This window comes from Myotis nattereri, assembly GCF_964212035.1.
Source record: "Myotis nattereri genome assembly, chromosome: 3".
NCBI classification, from domain to species: domain Eukaryota; kingdom Metazoa; phylum Chordata; class Mammalia; order Chiroptera; family Vespertilionidae; genus Myotis; species Myotis nattereri.
The window spans coordinates 101,529,700-101,552,619 of NC_138077.1; the positions used below are offsets into that span (position 1 = coordinate 101,529,700).

The following is a 22,920-nucleotide window of genomic DNA, read 5'->3' on the forward strand; positions in this document are numbered from 1 at the left end:
ATGCAAAGATAATATTCATTTTGAAATTCCAAACAGCTCTACTACATTATATTATGGTTATCAGTAGTGGTGTAAAGAATACATCTGCATAGGGCATGGCTATCTTATATTCACACAAATAGTTGTCAGATATATCTAAAGACAATATACATGTGTCTTCTCATTTAATATTCTTAATAACTTAAACAGGCAGATAGTAGAATTCTGGAAAAAAAAAAAAAAAGGACAGTGTAATTCTGTTTTTGAAGATGGGCAAACTGAGGCTTAGAGACATTAAACAGTGCGCCTGCAAACTCTGCTCTGCCCAACTGTTGAACCAAAGAGCTAGGTGTGAAGATTCGCCCTCACCCCCACCGCCACAGATAATCACAGGGAAAGGCTTAAACAGTTTACTGCTCAAAATAAACCTAGTTTTTAGCATGAGCTAGCCAAACCACAGCTTTCCTGCCCACTAGTTTTTCCATTGCCTCCATATTTGGTCAATTTGGTTTCCAGACAACTCCCCGAGTTCTTCTTGTTCATTTCTCTCCTGGAAATAAAACCTAATGGATCTCAGCCCAGCTGGATGAAGGCAAGTCTAGTCTATCAGGCAATGATTTTTGAATGGGACTTCTCAGTCTTTAACTTGGATACCCACTGACATGTATTACTGGAACCTCTCTGCAAACCACAGCTCCACCCCCTGGAGTTTAATCTTTCCACAAACAGTCTGAATTATAATATTTCTTGCATTTTGCAATTCAGTATTTAATTATGCTTGAAGGAGGCCATGCCTGACAAGTATCTCTCCATGGAAGTCCCTACCCAGCAAGGGTATCGGTTGGCTATCCCCCTTTTTCTGCTCAGCTGTGTCTACACTATTAAAGAAAACACTACCATAAACTATTAGATATCAATAGACTATAGTGTATTTATTTGTGATTGTACTTTTCACAAGTTATTCTTTTGTAGACACTATCATCTTATATAAAGTTTTTATTCTTAGTTTTTATTATCTATTTTAGTGATACCCAATATTTTATCATTCTTTCTGGTATAAAAATACACTGGACCCACATGCATACGGAGCAGTCCACAATAGTATGTGTGTATAAAATGATGTAATATCATTTTTGTTTTAATTTACATCCTATTTGAGTATAAATTAAATTTTACAGTGGCTGTAAGTATACAATTTGGCTAGTATCAACATAACAATTATTTTAAAAGATTAAAATTTGGTAAAAGAGTTGACCTGTGAAAAAATGATCACTTATTATAAAGCTAGGCAATTTGTGCCCAGTCGGCATGGCTCAATGATTGAGCGCTGACCTATGAACCAGGAGGTCATGGTTTGACTCCTGGTCAGGGCACACATGCCCAGGTTGCAGGCTTGATCCCCAGTAGGGGGCATGCAGGAGGCAGCTGATCAATGATTCTCCCTCATTACTGATGTTTCTCTCTCTCCCTCTCCCTTCCTCTCTGAAATCAATAAAAATGTATTAAAAAATATATAAAACTAGGCAATTTGTATTTTACTCCTGGTTCAGCTACTAAATAGTTTTATAACAGTGGGCAAAATAAGCAACCTGTCTAAAGCCCAATTTCCTCATGTGTTAAATGTTCTCTTAATATTAACTAATATCTAAGGATCCTACAGTTTAAAAACTCTGATCAAAGCCTAGCTAATGTTAGACACCAAATAATAAAAACACCTGCCCATTACCTGTGCTTAGAGAAGTGTAGCCTACATATTTAAAGTTGTCCTCATGGATGACTTCATTTCATGGTCATAACGACAAGTCAAACATGTTTGTTTTCTCCATAGATTTAATATACCTAGATCTCTTTGACTGAAGTTTAACATGCAGTTTTCTTGCATGTTCGAAATAATTTGTTGATATTGGTTAATATAATGTATCTAGATTTACAAAATGAGTCTAATAAGAAATAGATTTTACAGCTTTAAAAAAATACAACATCATACTAGGTCAGCATATAAGGAAAAAAGATGGAGGCAAATTCAGGTAAAGAACTCTAAGCATGTTTGTCTACACATGCTTGTCTCTGTTCAGAGAAAAAACAATTTAAGGTGTAGTCACTTGAATACTCTGACTGTAAAATAATTCTATAAACATGACTCCTGGGTTGATTCTAAAACACTGAATTCCTGCAATGTGCAAAACACTCTCAGAAGAGAAGTTGATGACATTATCTCACTACTATGAGCACACCACAAATTAAAATGGTAAAGTAACAAGAGAGGAAAAACAAGGTATGTATGTATGTTTGTATGTGAGGGGATTAGTTGAGTATTCTGTATTCATTTGACCAACACGTATTTATTGAGCAGTTATTATGTGCCAGGTAATAGTGTTAAGCATTGTGGATACACTGATAAACAAAAACCAACCCCCCACTCCACCAAGAAAGAACCAGAGGAAAAGAAGAAGAGGGACAACAACAAGAAAACAAATACAATTTCCTTTACTTGGTATGCCCTCCTTATCTTGCCATTTTGAATCGGCTAAATATTAAATATATGCACACTGGGCATTTCTTTTGGAAGGGTGGAAGATTCTAAATTTTTAAAAATTTGTAAGGTAATTACAAAATTAAAAACTAAAGCTAAAATTAGAAAAAGTTTAGAACGTTTTATTCTAGAAAATTAAATATTCTGATTCTTAGTTCTATGATTTATTTTTTCTCCACATTTTCTTAATTTATATTTTTTCGATAAGAAAAAAAGTCCTTCAAAAGCAAATGTATGCCCTGGCTAAGTGGTTAAACTTTAACCACTTAGCATCGGCTAAGTGGTTAAAGCATCGGCCTGTGCACGGAAGGATCATGGGTTCGATTCCTGGTGAAAGGCACATACGTGGGTTGCAAGTTTGATCCTTAGCACTGGGGCGTGTGTGGAAGGCAACCAATTGATGTGTCTCTCTCACCTGGATGTTTCTCACCCTGTCTCTCTCCCTCTCCTCTAAAAATCAATGGAAAAAATATCCTTGGGTGAGGATTCACAACAATAAAAAAAAGTAAAAACGTAAATGTGTAAGAATACAGTACTAATCACTTTGATTCTTACATTTAACCGAAAACATATTTACTAGTCTGGATCTTGCAATCAAGTTTGAAAGTTCTTTAAAAACACTCTCTTTCCTTGATAGATAACATGACCTCAAATAGTTAATTTTAATGAATGTTTCAAGTCAGGACTTTGTATATTTGTATTTGTTACTTAAAAAATGCTTTAAAATGTTTCTTCATTCACCCATTTGCCATAAATGTATCTGGGAACAAGTCTATGCTAATGTTCATGGCCTCTGATTATAATGATCTTCTGTATCAGGATGTTTTTATGATATATAATTAGTATATACACAACAATTATTCACATAATTTAAATGGAAGTGAAATGTAATCTAAAAAATGTAATGCTGCATACTAATTTCAAGAACATAAAAGTAAACAACAGAAAACAACTTTAATTTCCTCAGTGAGCTATTTGCTTCCTCTCTCTTCTAAACCAAGTGCTCTGATTATAATCAAAGGATCAGGGTGGGGACAGAGGAGGCAAAGGGCACCTGTAGTTTACATGGCAAAAGGCTTGGACAAGAGGAATTTCTCCTCTCCCCTCATAGTAGATTTACACGTAACCTAAAAAGCACAGCTATGAAAACATTTCAAGAATGCCTGAAAATGGCAAGGGGTCAAATCCCAATAACAGATATTTCAATCACTTTGTGAAATATTGAAATATTTGATTCATACTCATACTAAGCAATCCTAAATTTTACAAGTCTCTATCTGAAAAACGTGCAAAAATTAAAAAGAAATTTAATTTTTTTTAGAGACTGCAATTTCCTTTTCCACAACAGAATCAAACAGTACAATGTTTACAAAATGAAAGTAGTAAAAAATAAAATAAATAATACATTTTTAAATGTCCTTAATATAGTTTAAGGTGGGATAGTAGCTACCTCTTTTTTTTTTTTTTTTTTTTTAATGAAAACCTCTTTCCTGTTCTCTGAACCATGTTATGTAGGACGTTTAACAATATAATAATGTGCTGAAAAATAATGATAAATAATTTCCTAATTAGGTCCATAACCACCTCTGTGACTTCTCCCCTTCATCTTATTAAAATACAACATTAGCTTGAATTTCATCTCTGCCTGACACGTTTCAAGTAGTGAAGCAGATTAGTGCCTCAGAACACTTTTCAGGATTCATTATCAATCAGGTTATGTACCCAGTATGCTTTCAGCAAAATTATCTTATTCGCATGAACTCTCATGGACTGCAGTAAACAAAGCTGTACCCCACATACTTTCCATTCATTTATATCCTTTTTCTTAACTTAGTCTTAACAGCATGTGCCATAGAAACAGCACATGTTAAAATTCCTGTAGTGTCACAATATGTAATACAATAAAACAGATTACAACCCTACCTTTCTTTCACAGCAGTGGTGCCAAACACAGGTAAACCGGAGCAATCAATTTGCTCTGCAGACAGTAAGGCTTTCATAGAATACTAATGTAAAATCTCTTTTCTTTCTCCTTTGCCTTGACTCCCCAATGCCCGGGTCCTGACCAATACAAGGAGGAGGGCGGGATGTCTTCTGCTGAGATAACCACAACTACTAATCAAGTCTACGTTTACAAAGGCACACGATTAAACCTCCTCCAAGCTTGAGTCAGGGCTTGAGAGTAGCTAACACATACACAGCACAGTCTTAATTAAACACACACACACACACACACACACACAAACACACACAAACACACACCATGCATGTGCCAAGAAAATACAGATGTGTCTACTTCAGTGAATTAATTCATCATACTTTACCACTGATAGGTTTTTTTGTTTGTATTTTATCTCAGGAACATAAAATTACCTCCTGTTGAACTGTGGGCTTAAATCTAACAGTATTCAACAACAATTATGTTTTTCCAGAAACTAAAATCATGATCAGTATTCTGTGCATTAAACTGTTCACTGTTTTTAAAACACGGCATTTTTCTATATCAGACTATGCAATAGAATTTACATGGACTTATACTTTCAAGCATTAATGTAAGATTAATAGACTCACCAAAGATTCTTAAGATTTTGCACTTAAAAAGGTACTGCAACTGAAATAGCTCAAGTTCATTTCTTCAAGAAAAGCTTATATATTACCATTAATGAAGAGATCTCCAAAAGATTCATTTATCTTGAAAATTTTACATTAACTATAACCCTAAGATATTTAAAAAAATATTTTCAGGTTTCAGAAATTATTTAAAAACATCTTTAACATTTTATAATTATTTGATCTTATAAATCCAGAGTTTTGAGGTCCCTTGAAATTAAGCATTTTCATTTGGCTATTTTTCTTTTATTCAATATATGAAAAGGTATGCCAATCACTGAGTAGGGTGATGACAGAAATTAAATATTTTTTTAACAGCACACATTACCTCATTTTAATTTGCTAATAACTCTTGAAAAGTACTGACAGTCAAGGGGCTGTAAACTAAGCAATAATTAAGAACAAAATACTCCAGGTAACTGGAGAAACTTATGAGGAGGCTTCCTAAACCAGATCTATTTTTATGTATGCAACTGCTTTAACACTGCTAAAATACATGTGTCTTATTCTGCACTCTTTCTTTAAAAAAAATGAGCAGAAACAATTAAGAAATACTAGGGCCTTCAATGAAGTACTGCAATGTTTAATCGATACTGATGCTTTTGTCCTTGACACACTGACCATGTCATCAGGCTACTGTCATGTGATATCATGTCATTTCCCCACCTGGCTCATGACCTTGTCCTCTAAATGACCTAAAGCTTCCCTCAAGTAGCAGGAGGCCCCTCCCAGCTGTCTCAGCAAGGTCGTTTGGGTCAGAGTGTCCTCATCTATAATCCACTACCATTTGTCAGCAGGGAGGCTGGAGGAGGCAGGCTTGCTACAAGGGGAGAATGCCCAATTAGGCAGCTGTCACACAAAGCATAGGCTGCAAAATTATCCCCTGTCAAAAGGAAGAGCAGCTGCGGGTGCCAATTACAGCAACCTTTCAACCCTTTAGGTACTGGAAACTACACAGAAGTAAATGAAGAACAATTAGTGATAACAAATCGATGAATTAGGAAAGTAAATTGGAAATTACTGGCAGGTGAGCTTGGGTCATACAAGACATAAGGGCATACCAGACTCCAAGCAAGGGCAGGGACACACAGAATCATACTAACCAATTCCTTGCATACAGATTTCCCTCCCAATTTTTTTTTTTTTTGCAAATATCCTTCAAAATACCCATAACCTAAAAGTGTGTATATATCTTATTACTTTTCATGTAGAACCCAAATAAATTTTTTCTTGATAGGAGGAAAATCCTTCAGACTAATAAGTCTAGTTAATTCTAAATTGTTCTTATGCAATCCATCCTGTTATCCCACAAAATTTAAGGGGCTAAAATAATTTAAAAATTCAGTTCAAATAATCACTTAAAATAGTATCTATCTTCATAAAGTATTTGCTCTGATTCTACTGTAGTCACACTTAAGGGAAACATCTTGTTAAGAAAGCAACTGGATATGAATTCTGAGAAAACTGTTAATGCCATAATCCTAAAGCTAAATTTCTCTACATGTGATTCTGTGCATAAAGAAATAACTGCAATGTGTTTCTCCATACTGATATATATCCTATCTAATAAACAGGAAATATGCTAGTTGACCCTCACACCATCACAAAGATGGTGGCACCCACAGCCAATTGGAGAGAATATGCTAATTGACTGCCCTGCCCTCAAAGATGGCAGCACCCACAGCCACAAGATGGTGGCACCCAGTCCCCTCAGCCCCGCAGCCACTCAGGGCTGGCCCAAGGCACAGGCAAGCCCCAGATAGCGGCTGCCCAGCCGCCCAGAGCCGACCCAAGGCTCAGGTGACCAGGGCCAGCCGAGGTTTGTGTTGCTGGCAGTGGCAGCAGCAGACGTGTGATGGGGCGTTACCTTGCCCTGATTGCCGTGTCACCTCCTGCCCCTGAGGGCTCCTGGACTGTGAGAGGGGGCAGGCTGGGCTGAGGGACACCCCCTCCAGTGCATGAATTTTCATGCACTGGGCCTCTAGTGTGTGTGTGTGTGTGTGTGTGTGTGTGTGTGTGTATTATAAAATTACTCTTAGATCATTCTGCTCTAATCCTACAGAGGTGACATGCATTGTCTCAAGCATAGAAAGCCAATCCATTTGGACTCTATCCAACTAATGTCTTTGGGAGTTAGCACCACAGGCAACAAAGGATAATCAAAATGGGGAAAAAGTCCCACAAAGCAAAGAGGGTCCAATATAGCCATTAAGTGTTTATGGACATTGTTTCCTTGGGTCATCACAAAGTTGTATATGCTCAGAAACAACTTTATTAAAGTCTATTTTAAACAAAATTTACATTTTTCCCTAAAAAAAAAAAAGCATGTGTCTTTCTAAATCACTTCTGTGAAAGCTAAGAAACCTGAAGGATATGTGGTATAATTTCTAAAGAAGCAGGGGTGATGTGCTCACTCAGAATTCTAAATCACAGAAGGGTAAAAGTGAGGAACTAGAGGGTGAGGCAGTAAAGAAGCACTTTACACAATCTCCTCCAACACGTTATACATAAATCAGTTACCAGAGGGAAAAGTTTAAAATTCTTCATTCCTACTCAAGCTACTTGGTAACATTTCTAGGAGATAAATGTCATGGGGAGAAAACATCTCCATTAAAAGATATCTGAGAATTTGATATATAAATAATGTTTCACCCTTTTAAAAGAACGGACATTTATAAATTTTCTTAAATTTTAGAAGGCAACCTTCTAAAGTCATACATAAGGAATTCAAAGAAATAAATAGCAAGTAGACAGAGATGAAGGAGTTAATGCCTTTAGAATTCAGCTTCCATCATACATGGGTGACTATCTCTTTAAATAATTTAAATCCTCTCCATCAACTACAAAGCTGTTTTGAAGCCATTTAGCTTTGTTCTTTACATGTGTTCTAATTAAGAAATGACCTTGTCATCACACACACCAGAAATCCGGGATTATTTCCTACAGCAAAAATTCACAGTGCCCCCAAAAAAAGAAAACGAGGGGGGGAAAAATACTTCATCCTTAGTTCCTCACTAAAGGAAGTTGTTGGTTGGCTGAGTGCTGAAGCAGTTTCACTGCATAATTTTTGTTGTTGTTGAATGTCACAGGGCGGGTTAGTGTGACCTTGAGCTGCATCAGCAGCACAGCAAGGGTCGAGATGCCTGCAGGCGCCCTAGTACTGGATTTGCAAGACAAAAACCTTCAAACTGGCTGAAGGACATCTTAAATCTCTTCAAAGGTTTTCTGAACTAATCTGAGCTGCTCTTAGCAGGATCTGTGCCAGTGTGAGAAGCAAAATTAAAAACAAGGTCTTTGACAGGATGTTGTCTCCTCTTAACCCTTCCCAAGCAGAATAGAACAAATCTCAAGCATTCTGGAGAGATGATTTACCTAGAAGCATTCTTTCATAACAAATTATGTAAGGAAGCAATCATCAAAAATGAGGCCACTAAACCCTCCCATTGCGCTTATAAAAGAATTCAGGTGGAATTTTTCTTGACCATATTTTAGTGTAGTGAATGTAAAACTTAGAGCTCTATTTGTTATCCTTTAGATTTGCAGCATAGTAATTGCTGAAGATAAAGAAATGTTTCCATCAACGTTAATTTCTAGAATTTTTTAAGTAATAGCTTTTAACTGATTAAGTCAAAAACTTCATATGTATTACATAGAGTTCACTAAAATTACAACAGGTAAAGAAAATTGCATCACATGTTTACTCGATGCCTTATTCCAAACATGATGGATACACTGTTAAGAGGGGGAAAGAATCAGAATTGTGAAAGTGAACATAAGAAGAACAACATAAAGCAATCTCAGTCTTGTTATAAGAAATCTGCATGACATTTTTGTTAGCCATGAACAGAGCAAGGACGATGGGCCAGGTAAAGAAACTCACCAGGGCAGAAAGCTCCAGATGCCTAGCAAGGGGCAAAACTGGGAAAACAAGAATCTCCACCACAGGGTAACCCATCCTCCCCTAGCATATCAATGGTCATGTGGTTTTGGACCTGGCATCTTTCAGACCCCCTGACCTTTTCCTCCCTAAAGATAACATCTAGGCCTCAGTTGTATTTTAGCTTCAGGCCCAGAAAAGCAGTAAAACCAGACAAGTGATGCCAGGGCTGCCTTACAACCAGCTACATTAACTAATAATCCCCTGCCCTGGCACTGACAATTCAATGGAGACCACAACCCTGAAGGAACACCCCAGGAAAGCTGATGAATATTCCTTGAGATACTCCCCTGAGACCTCCCCTAAGATTTCTACCTGCAAGAGAGAGATAAATACACTCAAGACAAAGGGACCCAGTGCAATGCATGCTCTCCCTACAAGGAGCCTGCCTGCACCATTCCCCCACAGGCACATATCACCTAACCTCTAAGGGACCCAAGGAGACTTGGCAACCAGGGGAGCAATGGGCAGCGGGTAACCTCCGGCTAACCTCCTGAACCTGTCTCCAAGATCTCCTTTTCTCTGTGTAGCCCTTCCCTTTGGATATTCCCTTTTCCTTAAATAAATTCAGTTTTCTTTAATCACTGTCTGAGATGGCTATTTAGCCTGTCCATGTACAGCTGACTTTAACCTTTCAGTTTTATTACTGTGTTATAGTATTTCCTTGTTGTTTGTTTGTTAATCCTCACCCCAAATATTTTTCAATTGATTTTTAGGGAGAGTGGAAAAAAAGGGCAGAGACAGAGAGAGAAATATCAGTGTGAGAGAGACACATCAATTGGTTGCCTCCTGCACACAGCCCCAGTCAGGGCCAGGGATCGATGCTCTCACCAATAAGCCAAACCGGCTAGGGCATGCTGTAGTATTTCCAATGTAGGGGCCCAAAGAGAACATATTAATGCCAGCAGAGGGTGTGAGTATTCCCTGGCAATTTAGTAGCTACAGTTCTCAAGAAATAATTTAGGGGAACAAACAGCTATAATACATACAATGCAATGTTCTAAAATCAGTGTATCTCCATCAATGACATGTTAAGTTTGTCATCAGCAGATATAAGGTATATCATGAATACTGTTCAAGTATACTTAGTATAAGGTATAGAATTTATTAAAGTCCAGTAGATTGCTAATCATGCCCTTTTAAAAAAATAAGTAAATTTAAGATTATGCTGAATAACAACCACACTTTCACTCACTTGAATTCAGATATACTTTCCTGAATGGGATAGGAAAAGGGTAAAGTACTAGGTAGTAAGTACATACCACATGAGAGTGAATAGTACACATGAATTTCTTCTTTAGTCATCGTTCAAAAGGAGAGAAGAGTATATACTGTGTCAAATGCTATGGCTGAAATCTGTTAAAAGTGCTCTGGGAACACAGAGTGTGCAGTAACCAGGTTTTCATTCATATGTGTTTGTGCCCTAGGCAGTAGTCAGTGATGGTTGAAAAAAATGAGGAAGAACAGAAGAGAACGGCAGCCACTTTAGGTTGCAGAGCTAGCACTCAAAGGCAGGGAGAGTAGAGGCAGGAAGGGGTGGTCCAATGTGACTACCGATTAGGCTGGAAGCATAATTGGAACCAAGGACTTTGAATCAAGGCTATGTCAAGAAGCTGTTCTTTATCTGGTGGCCAGTAGAAGGTATAAAGGAAATGGTACAATTAAATGCATGTTAAAAAACAAAAACAGAATTGCTGATGGCTTTGGAGGAAAGAATAAAATGAGACAAAGTAGTGCAGAGCAGAAAACAGACAAAATAAGGTAAGGGCAGGAGAGATGAAAAAAAAAAAAAAAAGACAACTGAAACACAGTAAAGATTGGTCTGAATATTTAGAAAGCAATTTGTATCAGAAAAGTACTATAAAATAGGATATTTAAAATAGCAAATTCATTAAATAAAAAACAATGAAAATAATAACTATACGCTCAAAATTATGTTTGTAAAACACTATGTTGACATGATGTACGAGGTTTCAAGAGAACTAAGAACTCCTATAGAGATATTTAACAGAGTCAGAATCAGATTCTGTTGGAGATTTTAATTTTGTACATTTCAAATAACAATCTCCATGAAGCACCAGGTAAGGGTTTTGCTTATTAAGGCAGCAACATCCACCTTTCCGAATGGTGTGATGGCATATTTCCCTTGGCTATTAAGAGAGAGAGGTCTGGCTTAAACCATAATGTGATTGCTGGAGCTAAGAGCTTCATATACAAACACTAAAGAGAATTAAAAAAAAACATACATTTAATGAGTGCCTACTATGTTAGTACATATTAAAAAATAAAAAGTCCCCACGATTTAATCTAATTCAGGTTTTTGTTTATTATTCACAATGATAAGTCCCTAAATTACAGCTCACACCATCACACCAGCACATAGTAAAACGACCATGAGTAAAAACACTACTGAGCTGTCAGTGGATGAAGAGCCTGAACCTGGGCCATCCTGGTACGCCCATGCAGCTGACAGGTACACAATGCGTTCCCAGAACTCCCATGTACTTTGAGGTGAGTCGTCAAATACTCTAGAGACTGACTGTCCTGCTAAGACCTCAGAAAGAATTTAACAGAGTATCAGCCAAGGTAAGAGGGTAGGAATGAAAAAGAACAGGAGTCACTAGGGCCAAGTAACTATGTGCCAGAGAGCAGACTGTACTCTCAGAAAAGGAGGGCCAGCATCAGGGATCAGGTTGAAGCAAGTGGAGGGGAAGGTCAAACAAAGGAGAGAAAGAGCAGACTTCCAAGGGAAGACTTCTTGCTCCCTGAAGAAGTAACTGTACTCTGTAAAATCATTAAGAAAATGAACAAAGCCCTAAACCCCCTGGAGTAGGAAGAATCATCATAGGAGAAGTATTTAGAGGTTCACATGTCATTAAAAGGGCTAGCACTTGAGAGCCAGGGTACTGACAGGGCACACAACTAGGAATGACCTTACCAAGTATCCACAAATAAAATGACTTCTCCTTGAGTAAGCATCTCCGACTCACAGCTGCCAAGCCAACACTGGTAACAAGTTCCAGCACATTTTATGTCTAGACATTAATAGAAGGGTAGGTAACATGATAAGCTTTGCAGATATTTTAAAAACCTAACAATTTAGTAATCCACAAAAACAAGAGCTAGGTTAAAACATTATTAAAATAAAAATAATACAAAATATTCTGTTGGCAATTAGACAAGTAAATTCCTGTAGAGCAACAATTCTCAAAGTGTGGTCCATGGACTCCAACGCTCTCCATGACCCACTGAGGAGGCACAGGAGGTCAAGACTATTTTCATAATACTGAACTGTTATCTCCTTTTTGTCCCTTTCTCTCATAAGTCAACAGTGGGGTTGTCCAGAGGCAACATGATATGTGTCATTGTATTGATGGCTACTGGAATACATCCCTGTGTATCCTTGTGTTTTAAAATGTTTTGCAGTTAAAATTTCTAATATGGTAATTATTAGTTGATATGACTGTCATAAATAAAAGCTCTCTTGGGTCCTCAATCATTTAAGAGTATAAAGGAGTCCGGACACCAAGAACTTTGAGAACTGCTACTAGTTTACTAAAGTAAAAGCATCAGGAAGTATAATGTTGGTTTTAAGATTCAAACAAAATTTCTTAGTTTTTAATTTTCAAAAATCTACACAATAGTCTCCTAGATAGTCTCCTCTGTGTAAAAATCTGTCCAAGACCCAAGTGAATAAAGAAAAAATGATCTTTTTAAAAAGATTAGTAGACTATAGGGGATTTGGAACGCCTCCCATCTTTGCACAGTTACTAGCATTCTAAATTTACCATACAAGAACTGACAAATCCACAAATACTTATAAAGAAGCTGCCTGTGACAGGAGCTGATAAAGAAAAGGTAACTTAAGCGATACACTAGCGGGCTCACAATCCCGTCAGAAAAAATATGATCAGCAACACAGTGAGCTATTAAGAAAAAGCATGAACAGAGTGGAAAAGGTATGCAAGGCAAATTCTGGGGAAGAAGACCAGTGAAAGGCAGGGAACACTTTTCTTAGCAAAGGCACTCCTCAATGGTGGCATGTGAACTGACTCTAGCAATAATCAAAGCTTTGCCAACTGGAAAAGAAGCTACAAAGCGGTAGTGAGAGGAACATCAGCCCCAGAAGGCAAGCACAGCAGCACACAGTACATTGTAGAAAGTTTAAAGTTTAAGTAATCTACTAAAAATACAGAAATTGAGAGTAATTAGAAATTTTTATAGAATTTGACAAAGTAATATGATGTCTGTTGAGTTTAATGAATAAAGATTGGTAATTATAGTTTATATTTCTTTTTCATAATTTCCAATCTGTCATAGATAAGAAGCTTTTAAAAATACAATAAAAGTAATTTATTTAAAAAATAAAATGAAAACAAACAAAAACTGGTCCTTCACCACAGATACTTTAAGAAGCTCAGAGAACCAGCAGCAAGATGGTAGGGAGGGAGAGGAACAACAGCAGGAGATAAAAGCTTTAAGCTAGAAGCTTATATAGACTGTACTATCAATAATCTTTCTATAAGTATATGTAAAAACACTAACAGAGGTTTGAAAATTACTATTATATCTCTAGTCCAGAATGGGGACATTCTAGTTATCTAAATAAAATACATAATAAGCTCTACTGTTAGACTCACACTAACTGTTGTGCAAACCTCGGGCTGCATTTGAAGGGCAAACGTAGCAGAGCGTCAAGGAGAATATCAGGTTTACCAGAGTTAATTTAAGTGAAAAATACCAGGGTCTGTGTAAGAAGAGAAAGTGAACTGACACTCTGGTCAACACATTGTTAAATTATTTTAATTATTTCATTTGAATCCTTTCATGGTAGAGAAAAAGCCCAAGTTGATATGGAGGCTTGATATAGTGAGGAACGTCCCCTCCAAAATGCTGTTAGTTATATCAATTAAGGTATTAATAAAAGACTTAAGAAAAATCAATTATTTAAGGACATCAAATTTAGAAAAATGTTTAATTATATTAATGTTTACCATTGCAATAATACATTAGGGTTGTTTAAGGAAGGACTATTACTTTTTGATGGTCATTATGTGATTGACATTGCTGAGTTGGATTTATTAGAGAAGTTAACACTAGCAAATTGGAGTTTTAGGAAAATCTGGTGGCTATGAGAGCCTGAGGTGGGGACATAAGTAAGGAAGTTTAGCAGCACAAATGCTATAGATTAGAAATGAACTCTGAACCAAGATGCTAGAAAAAGGATTAAAGAGTGCTTGGGAACAATGCCGGAAACTAACAAGGAATTTTTTGAGCTGAGCGTCCAAATTTTCTTGCTCAGATTGTCCATGAAATCAGGGAAATATCAGTGAGACAGACAACTTAGTTTATAGCAATTAATCCCAAATAAAATGATTCACCAACAGTTCTGGATTGATGGTTTCACTAGTTCTCACAGAAAACTGTGTAGTTTAAACGTTTTCAAGGTGTTATTTCTTAAATTCAAAATATTATTTTGAGGAGTGTTTTACAAAGTTTGTGGAAGGTATTCTATGTAGACAATTAGCTTCACTTCATCAACCTGGTAACCTGTTAGAGTCAGCTGAGTCACTGCCATTTTTGTCTGTTCATACAGATACTTCTGTATGTGACAAAAAAGTTTTAATACTTAAGACATCTGTTGAAATAGTCATCAACAATTTAATTGAACTAAAAAAAAAGTACAATAAAGAACTCTTCCCAATGAGAAATCATCTATATATATAAAAGTCTAAGCGACTGTCCAGTAGCTATGATGTGTACTGACCACCAGGGGGCAGGCACTCAATGCAGGAGAGGAAACCACAGGCATAGAAACATGGAACAGACTGATGAATCTCAGAGGGAAAGGGGGAGGGGAGAGAGCAGGAAGAGATTAACCAAAGAACTTATATACATATTAGAGGCCTGGTGCATAGCTTTGTGCACTGGTGGGGTCCCTTGGCCTGGCTTGTGGGGATCGGGCCAAAACCAGCTCTCCGACATGCCCTGAGGAGTCGGAGTTATTCACTATTTTTTAATATTTTTAATATTTATCCAAATTAGCTAATAAATGTTATACTCTGAGATAAACAGTACAGAAAGTATATGGAGTCCTATAAAATACAATAAAGGGTGATTTGATTTTGTTAGTCATATGGGATGACTGTTTCTTTCAAAAAGGAGAGCTAACAAGTGAGTAAGGAAAATCTCGCCTAAGACACTAAGAAAGCTTTATAAAGTACTCTGTGCTTTATATGGTTTGCAATATTCATTTCATCAAATTCTTGTCCCTTTATAATCACCCTCTTTGGCCTCTCATTCAGATGGACATTACTTAAATGTATAATGAGACGATTTTCAGAGTATAGTTTGTATGGTTAATAAACTATAGTAAAACCTCATGAAATATATTAGTTGAGTCTTCAACTACATGCTACTGAATACTAGTTTCCTAAGATTATACACACACACATATATATACATATATACATATATACATATATATATACACACACATATATATACACATATATATACACATACATATATATATATCCTAATAAAAGAGAAACATGGTAATTAGCATATGACCGCTACCCTTCCCACTGGCTAATCAGGGCGATATGCAAATTAACTGCCAGCCAAGATGGCGGGCGGCAGCAAGGCAGCTTAAACTGAACATGAGGCTTGCTTGCTTCAGTGATGGAGGACTCCAACATTCCCCGCCTGCCTTGCCGGCCTCTGAGCTTGCAGTTTAAGAAACATTGTAACAAATATAGAAGCTAAACAAAACCCCAGAAACCTGCTTTCAGCCGGCCAGGATCTCAGAGTTGGAGTTATACACTGTTTCGATTATAGAACCCAAACAAACCAGATACCTGTTTTCAGCAGCAGAGGCCTCAGAGCTGGACCCAGAGCTAAAGCTGACCCAGAATAAAAAAGAAAAAGAAAAAAAGGAGCAGTTGGGAGCTTCAGTAGGCCTGAAAGAGCCCTCAGCCCCTCACCCAGACTGGCCAGGCACTCCAGTGGGGACCCCCATCCTGAAGGGTGTGTGACCAGCTGCAAACAGCCATCATCCCCTCACCCAGGCTGGCCAGGCACTCCACTGGGGACCCCCACCCTGATCCAGGACACCCTTCAGGGCAAATCAGCCAGCCCCACCCATGCACCAGGCCTCTATCGTATATAGTAAAAGGGTAATATGCCTCCCAGCACCGGGATCAGCGGAGCCGAGAGGCCTCCCGGCACCGGGATCAGCGTGACAGGGGGCAGCGCACAAACCCCCTGATCGCCCTGCGGCTCTGTGTGTGACATGGGGCGGCGCCTCAACCCCCTGATATACCCTGCTCTGTGTGTGACAGGGTGCGGCGCCCCAACCCCCTAATCAGCCCTGCTATGTGCCTGATGGGGGGAGCTCCCCTACCCCCTGATCGCCCTGCGGCTCTGTGTGTGACAGGGTGCGGCGCCCCAACCCCTCCCCCTACACACGGGCCCTGCTGTGTGTGTGACGGGGTAGAGCCATAACCTCCCCATCGGCCCTGCCCTGAGTGTGAGAGTGGCGGCGCCCCAACCCCAAGATCGGCCCTGCTCTGTGGGTGATAGAGGGCGGCGCCCCAACCCCCTGATCCGCCCTGCCCTGAGTGTGACAGGGGGCGGTCCCCAACTCCCCTATCGGCCCTACTCTGTGCATGACAGGGGGGAGCTCCCCAACCCCCTGATTGACCCTGCTCTGTGCGTGACAGGGTACGGAGCCCCAACCCCCCCCCGATGGGCCCTGCTCTGTGCGTGACAGAGGGCATCGCTCCAATCCCCCGATTGGCCCTGCTCTGTGCGTGACAGAGGGTGGCGCCGCAACCTCCCCATCGACCCTGCCTTGAGTGTGACAGGGGGCGGCGCCCCAACCCCCCAATCGGCCCTACCCTGTGCGTGACTGAGGGTGGCATCGCAACCTCCCAATCTGCCCTGGTCTGTGCATGACAGGGGGCGGCGCCCCAACTCCCCAATCGGCCCTGCTCTGAGCCCGACCAGGGGTTGCACCTAGGGATTGGGCCTGCCCTCTGCCACCCGTGAGCAGGCCTAAGCCAGCAGGTCGTTATCTCCCGAGGGGTCCCAGACTGAGAGAGGGCACAGGCCGGGCTGAGGACCACCCCCCCCCTTGTGCACAAATTTTTGTGCACCGGGCCTCTAGTATATATATATGACCCTCCCTCTGGAGGATCCCCCTTTAGAGACTGACAATCCCCTGGCTAAGGAATCATGATTTAACTTCTCCAAACTTATGTGACCATGAGCTCCTCATTCAAAGGGAAAAACTGTTTAACAAACACATTTTAGAAAACACACACTTTTAAAAGTTAGTTATCCAACTATCATAAGTAGTCATTGGCTACTTGGTAAAACAAGGGTGTTGATAAATTAATAACAAAAATATGCATGTTTACAATTTTAACAAAATTAAAAATTGAGAATTTGGGTTCAATACCCATCAAATGTAAGAGCTGATTTTGGTTTATCAAACTGTCATAAACACATAATTACACCTGAATGAAAGAATGTTTAATATTTACAAGTAAAAAAGTCTGGTTAATTAAAAGTCTCAATTTAGAGAATATAATAATATATGAATATGTGGAGAATGACTAGCAACCAAATAATTTTACAATTATAAAATTAAAGTTTTATTCTTTTTATTTAATAAATTTGTTTTTAAAGATTTTCTTGCTGAAATTACAAGCAAGGATAATCAGAGTGATTAAAATATAAGTAGAGGATGAAATAGCACCATTTGCAACAACATGGATGGACCTTGAGAACATTATGCTAAGTGAAATAAGTCAGTATATAAGACAGGGACAAAAAGGAGGTAACAGTTCAATAGAAGAAGCTAAGAACCATATGATTTTACTCAGATGAGGGATATAAACCTGAAACTCGTGAACACAAACAGCAGTGTGGTGGTTGCCAGAAGGAAGGGGCTTGGGGGAGAAGGTGGTCCTAATATATGATGATAGGAGGTTTGACTTTGGGTGGTGGGCACATGGTGCAATATACAGATCTTGTAACATAAAAACCTACACCTGAAACTTACATGTTCATGTTTACTAATGTCACCCCAATAAATTTAGTATATATATTTAAAATATATACATAGAATGTTAAAATAAACACTTCATTACTAGGTTTTCTGAATATAATTAGAATAGTAAAGAAAAGGAGTTATTATTACCACTGTGCTGACCATATTATGCCTATAGTAAAAAACAAGTTTGCCTTCCCTGCCCAGCCAGTGTGGCTCAGAGGTTGAGTGTCAACCTATGCACCAGGAAGTCAGAGTTCGATTCCTGGTCAGGGCGCATGCCTGGGTTGTGGGCTCAATCTCCAGTAGGGGGCATGCAGGAGGCAGCCGATCAATGATTCTCATCACTGACATTTCTATTTCTCTCTTCCTCTCCCTCTCTGAAATCAATATAAACGTATTTAAAAGAAAACAAACAAAAAAACCTGCCATCTCCCTTTTAAAACATCATAGTCCATTAAAACACTGTGAAGTTTAGGAAATTCTATCTACTATATCTCTTCTGAACAGAGTTTTCAGGTACCTAATTAAAAGTAAACTCTTCACAATTAATGATAAGTACAATAATCAATCATTGTGTCTTTCCCCCGCTTACTTGGATTGTTTCTGCCCTGGCAAAGGCAATATAAGGTTCAAGAGTTGAAGACAAGACAAATTCATCATAGGTTGTAGCTATACTGGAAAACAGGGGTGCTAATCCAAGTAGAATTAACCACTCAGGCATCTCTTTCTGTTGCACTGACCACCTACTTCTGTTAATCAGATTATTTTATCATTTCTCAGAAAGGCTACTATTTGCCTTGTAAGAGGTAATCATTTTATATAATTCAAAAAGTAATCACTGACTTAGACTATAATTAACCCATAACCAAACATTCTTCTATTTTTCTTCAAAACAATACTTAACTTTTAATCTGAAATCAGATTGCTATCTTAGTTTTGCATTAACTATCCATTTTGTTTTTTTATAAAAAAAAAAATTAAGTATCACTAACACAAATATTTATTTCAAGATTCCCAACTGTTCTCTCCAGAAGTAATCTACACCTTTTAATTCTCAAGAATATTTTTGGATCATTTAACCTCTTTCTACTGCTTGATTAAATTTACGTATATACTTTTTTCTTTTTTGTGTATTTTATAATGCAAATAGCTAAAATGTAAACAATTTGTGATTATAATTCATAAATATATAAATGTTGCAGGTATAAGCAAAAAGTATTTTATTAATACTTTGTCAATATGTCAAAAATGTTTAGGGTACTGGGTTAAACATTAACACCCTCTTTTTGTTTTTATCTATATCCTTGCCCTCTAAGTTCTTTAATTATAGAATTGTATCTCACTTAGTTTAAAAAACAAAACAAAACAGTGCCTGCCTGGTTGGCATGGCTCAGTTGTTGAGTGTCACCCTATGAACCAGAAGGTCACGGTTCAATTTCTGGTCAGGGTACTGCCCGGGTTGCGGGCTCGAGCCCCAGTATGGATCATGCAAGAAGTGGCTGATCAATGATACTCTCTCAACACTTTGCTTTTCTATCTCTTTCTATCTCTTTCTCCCTCTCCATTCCTCTCTGAAATCAATAAAAACATATTTAAAAAACAAGCAAACAAACATAAAACAGTGCCTAATGAATTTGCAAAGATAAAACACAAAATACAAGTCTGGTGTTTATAAGCTAATTTATAACTTAGAAAGGATCGTCTAAAATATATTAAAATCACAATACTTAAGCCTTAAGAACTTGGGAAAAATGTTCTCACCATGTGTCTCCAAGGTTTGAGTCTCTGCTTTCTGAGAAAGGAAACTGAGAAGGCTGTTGAAAAGTAATTCTGATGTCATCTGGAGTCTTCAGATTCCCTGCTCCTCCTTTAGTCTAGGGTACATGTGAAGAGGAAGAAAAAGATAGTTTGGTATCTCTTCCAAACCAGATTCTGGAATATATTTTGTAAAGTTTCCCTAGTACCATTTCTTGATCAAGTTCAATGTAGAAGTACTCCTTTGACAGAGAAATACAGATTGTTTAAGAAATATATATTGTTCATTAAAAGTAAGGAACAGATCTTTCCTTTCTATACCAGTGATGGAGAACCTATGACACGTGTGTCAGAGGTGACACGCGAACTCATTTTTTTGGTTGATTTTTCTTTGTTAAATGGCATTTAAATATATAAAATAAATATCAAAAATATACATCTTTGTTTTACTATGGTTGCAAATATCAAAAAATTTCTATATGTGACACAGCACCAGAGTTAAGTTAGGGTTTTTCAAAATGCTGACACACTGAGCTTAAAAGGTTCACCATCACTGTTCTATACAATACATCTAGATCAGTGGTTCTCAATCTTCTTAATGCCGTGATCCTTTAATACAGTTCCTCATGTTGTGGTGACCTCCAATTTCATTGCTACAAATTGAACATAATTAAAGCATAGTGATTAATCACAAAAACAATATGTAATTATATATGTGTTTTCCGATGGTCATAGGCGACCCCTGTGAAAGGGTCGTTCGACCCCCCAAAAGGATCGCGACCCACAGGTTGAGAACCGCTGATCTAGATGCTTCAAGAAAACAAACTATAAAAAAGATTTATGGTTGCTAAGATACACTTGTTAACTTTTGTTGATTTCAAATTTCCATCAAATTAAATTAAATTATACCTAAAAGTTCTAAATCCTCCCAAACGTATATTAAAAAAAAGAATAAAAAAACAATAGCAAGTTTCTTTCATATTAAGCTTTTCCTGTTTCAAACTACTACTTATGTAACCTTTCCAGCACAAAATGTATGATGAATATCAAATGCCTTATGTCCACAGAAAGACATATATATCACTGTCCAAAGCAGCCATATTTTTAATAGTCAAAAATTGAAAACAACTCAAATGCCTATCACTAGGTGAATGAATTATGGTATGTCCTTACAATGGACTATTTACTACTCAGAAACAAAAATGGATGCACTACCTATATATATAAAAAAAGCCAGTGTCCATGACGACCAGGATGACTAAACGACTGGTAACCATGAGGTGGCATTGACCCCCTCTCGGTCCCTCCCTCCCCCCACACCTCGCGAGTGGGGCGGGGCAGGGCAGGATTGGGGACTGGAGAGCGGGCTGAATGACTGACCTCTTGGTCCCTGCCCCAGGCCTACAGGCTCCGATGGATCAGCGATGGTGAACGGGAAAATCAGGGTGGGTGGCAGGAGGACCAGGCTGGCTGTCAGGCCGTTGGGATCACCAGCTCATCCCCAGCTGCTCGGAGGCTCAGGCCTGTGGGAAAGCAGGTGCCAGCAACTTCACCTCCATGCACGTGCGCCAGGTCGGCTGCTAATGGAATGTACTGCCCGCTCCGGGCTGCTCACGCCTGGGTGGGTAGGTTGTGGGCGCACCCCGCAACTTCCATCAGCACCTCAAGCCCCAGCAGCGGCAGCAGCAACGGTGCCCGCGTGAGCAGCCACAAGTGGGCAGCGCATTCCATCAGTGGCTGGCCCAGCGCACGCCCATGGAGGTGAGGTCTCCGCACCTGCTTTCCCACAGGCCTGAGCCCCCAGCAGCCGGGGATGAGCTGGTGATCCCAATGGCCTGACAGTCCTGTGGCAGAGGTGGCATTCAGCCTGGGGACTGGCAAACAGGCAGAAGATGGAGGCTAGGCCTACGACCCTACCCACAGGATTTCGTGCATGGGGCCTCTAGCTGATATATAAACAACATGGATGAATTTAAAACTCAATTATGCTGAATACAAGAAGCCAGACAAAAAGGAACACAAATTGTGTGATTTCACTTGCATAAAATTATAGCAAAGCAAATTAATATAAAGGGAGAGAAAGATCAGGGGCTGCCTGGTGATGGAGAAATGAGAAGGTATAAGAAGGAGGGATTACAAAAGGTCACCTTAATTATAGTGATGGTTTCATGGGTATATACATGTGTCAAAACTTATCAAACCGTAAATAAGTACAGTTTATGTCAATTATGCCTCAATAAAGCTGTAAAAAAAAAATCAAATTTCTTAAAATGTTATATGCCCCTTTATGTAGCAATTCCAAGTCTAGAATTTATCCTAGTAAAAAGAATGAGGAGATACACACACACACACATATTTAGCCATAAAATGTGTCATTAAATACATTATTTATAATGTAAAAAAATTAAAACAGCCATTAAATGGCATAAAAAAGTTTGGGACTAGTTAAATAAGTTATAGTGGAATACTATGTAGCCATTAAAATATATAATTATAGTATACCATTTCATGTAACTTATTATATAATAAAAAAAGGAAAAAATATTATGTTCAGTAGAAGTGAATTTGTTTCAAAAGAATACAAAAGTAAAAGTAGGAATTATTTCTGCATTTAGAAGTAATTTTAATTTTTCCTTTTTAATGATTTATATTTATTTCTTTACAATAAACATGCATCATTTTAGTAATAAATAAAGGGATAAAACTAGCAATAGTCTACAATTGTCCATTTCCTATCTTCTATATAAAGAGGCCCAGCATGCAAAAGCACATGCCCCTTGCACCACCCTGCCACACTCGCAGCCCCGCCCACCCACGTGTGCCTCGCCATGCCTGCCTCACCACGCTGCGCCACGCCCACCCGCCTGCCCCCCCTCCTGCGATCAGAGCCTGTGGGCAGCGGGGGAGGGACCGAGAGGTGCTCCATGTACTTCATGGTGACTGGTGGTTTGGTCGTTATGGCACTGGCTTTTTATAATATAGACTAGGGGTCCAGTGCACGAATTCGTGCACCAACTGTGGGGCCACGAGGCTGTGAGGAGCATA

At 38.6% G+C, this 22,920-nt stretch overlaps 1 protein-coding gene across 3 annotated transcripts in view; it reads right to left on the reverse strand.

Moving 5' to 3' along the window:
- Positions 1-22,920, reverse strand: part of NRIP1 (nuclear receptor interacting protein 1) — a 105,305-nt gene that overhangs the window by 32,167 nt on the left and 50,218 nt on the right. For all 3 annotated transcript variants that reach the window (XM_081087422.1, XM_081087420.1, XM_081087421.1), the window contains exon 3: positions 19,882-19,994. The gene's annotated coding sequence lies outside the window, so the exon portion shown is untranslated. The remainder of the gene's footprint in view (positions 1-19,881; positions 19,995-22,920) is intronic.